Source organism: Octodon degus, unplaced genomic scaffold, assembly GCF_000260255.1.
Source record: "Octodon degus isolate 3935 unplaced genomic scaffold, OctDeg1.0 scaffold00079, whole genome shotgun sequence".
In the NCBI taxonomy this organism is placed as follows: Eukaryota; Metazoa; Chordata; class Mammalia; order Rodentia; family Octodontidae; genus Octodon; species Octodon degus.
Window position 1 is genome coordinate 6,435,342 of NW_004524655.1, and position 1,830 is coordinate 6,437,171.

The 1,830-nt window shown below is 39.2% G+C and overlaps 1 protein-coding gene across 2 annotated transcripts in view; it reads left to right on the forward strand.

Annotated features, from left to right (window-relative positions):
* Window positions 1–1,830, forward strand: part of Rnf10 (ring finger protein 10) — a 58,829-nt gene that overhangs the window by 1,625 nt on the left and 55,374 nt on the right. The window lies entirely within an intron of this gene.

The window sequence follows — 1,830 nt, forward strand, 5'->3', positions numbered from 1 at the left end:
TTTAGGCCTTAAGTGAGTCATATTTTCTTCCTTGTAAAGGTGGAGCTAGTAGAATATTAAACAATTGAACCTAAGAGCTTAGTGGTATACTTGACAACATAAGATATCCTGAACACTTATTTTTGTGTTAGGCTGTAGTGTTGCCCTTTAAACAGGGATGTTTGTCATTTCTGTAGTCTTGCTTTTTAATATTATGAACATGATGATAATAGTTGTCATTTATTGGGGGCCCACCATGTACCACGTACTGAGTTAGGCATTAGCTCTGTTATTATTACTCCAGTCATTAAGCTGTCTAGCAGAGTGGGAGTTTTCCTCAAGAAATAAGCTGGCAGGGTAGGGGGAGAAGAAAGAAAAAAACTGAGACAGTCAGATACTAGGAGTTAGAGACTGCACTCCAAAATTCATCTTACTTTATTTATTTTTTTGTGGTACTGGGGATTGAACTCAGGACCCTGTGCTTGCCAGGCAGGCACTTATTCTGCTGAGCTATTTCCCCAGCCCTTCATCTTAAAGTGCGTGCCCTAATCTACTTCAGCCTCTCAAATGCTGGGGTTACAGGTGCGCACCACCACCCCTGTCTTAGGATCTTTCTTCCTTAATGAACCGTAGGTGAAAGCTTGTGACAACCTAAACAAAACAAAAACACTAAAGTAAAAACACTGAAGTACTTCCAGTTTTTTTTGTGTGTTCTTGACCTTGAGTATATTGATGAGTGCAATAAGTGTTTTCATATTAGTAATAGGAAAGTGTTTTCATTGAAAGTGGAATTTGTGGCAAAGGGGGAAATGTTTGGAATTCTAAATGTAGAGATTTAGTTGTTTAAATTTTTTTATGATTAAAAAACTAAGGATAAAATTTAAAAAAAGAAAAACCAAACAACTAAGGATAGTCTTAGCTACATACTTGAAAAACTGAGGTAAGAGAGGATCACAAGTTTTTGAGGTCAGCCTGGGCAATTTATTGAGACCCTGCCTGAAAAATTAAAAAGCTGCAAATATACCACAGTGGAAAAGTGCTCTTGGGTTCAGTCCCTGCAGAACAAAACTGTAAGGCCAAAATTCAAGGATTTAAAAAAAAAAAAAAAATCCAAAACTATAAGGCCAACTAACTTAGCTGCTGTGTATGTCAATCTTGTTTATTTGGTGTGCCTGAGGATTTATCGAGATTGCTTATGGAATTCAGGTGGAGACCAGTTTCTCCATGATAAAGCAGCAGTCCATTGTAGAGGTGGATGGATACCTACCCTATAATCCTACCACTCTGGGAGGCTGAGGCAAGAGATTCCCAAGTTCCAGTCCAGCCTGGGCAATTGAGGAGTCCTGGTCTGGAAATAAAAAGAGCTGAGGCTCTAAATAGCTCAGTGTAGAGGCTGAGCTTACCTTTAGTGCTGCTAAAAAAAAGTAAATGAATGCGTAACAGATTAGTGGGAACTCTTAGGCCAGATAAGGAAGTACCGTAGCATGTAAACTGATTTGGGGTTTTACAAATGTATGCGTTTACCATAGGCCCTTCTAAAGATAGAGGATAGGCAATACTGTTAGTCATAGTTGGGGGTTGCCCTAGAATGGTCTGAATATTTCTCAATGTAACTTTTGCACTTTTTTCTCAGGTGTAGTTTTAAGGATTTGGTTTTCAAACTCAATTCTTTGCAAAATTTTCTTGTGCCTCCCCTTTATTTTTTTAGTTTTTTGAGACAGGGTCTTGCTGTGTTAGTCCAGGTTGATTTTGAATTTGTGTAGTGTACACTCAAACTCAGAGCAGTGCTCCTTCCTCACCCTCCCAAGTGCTGGGATCATAGGTGTGTACCAGCTCACCTGGCTCTAGGGC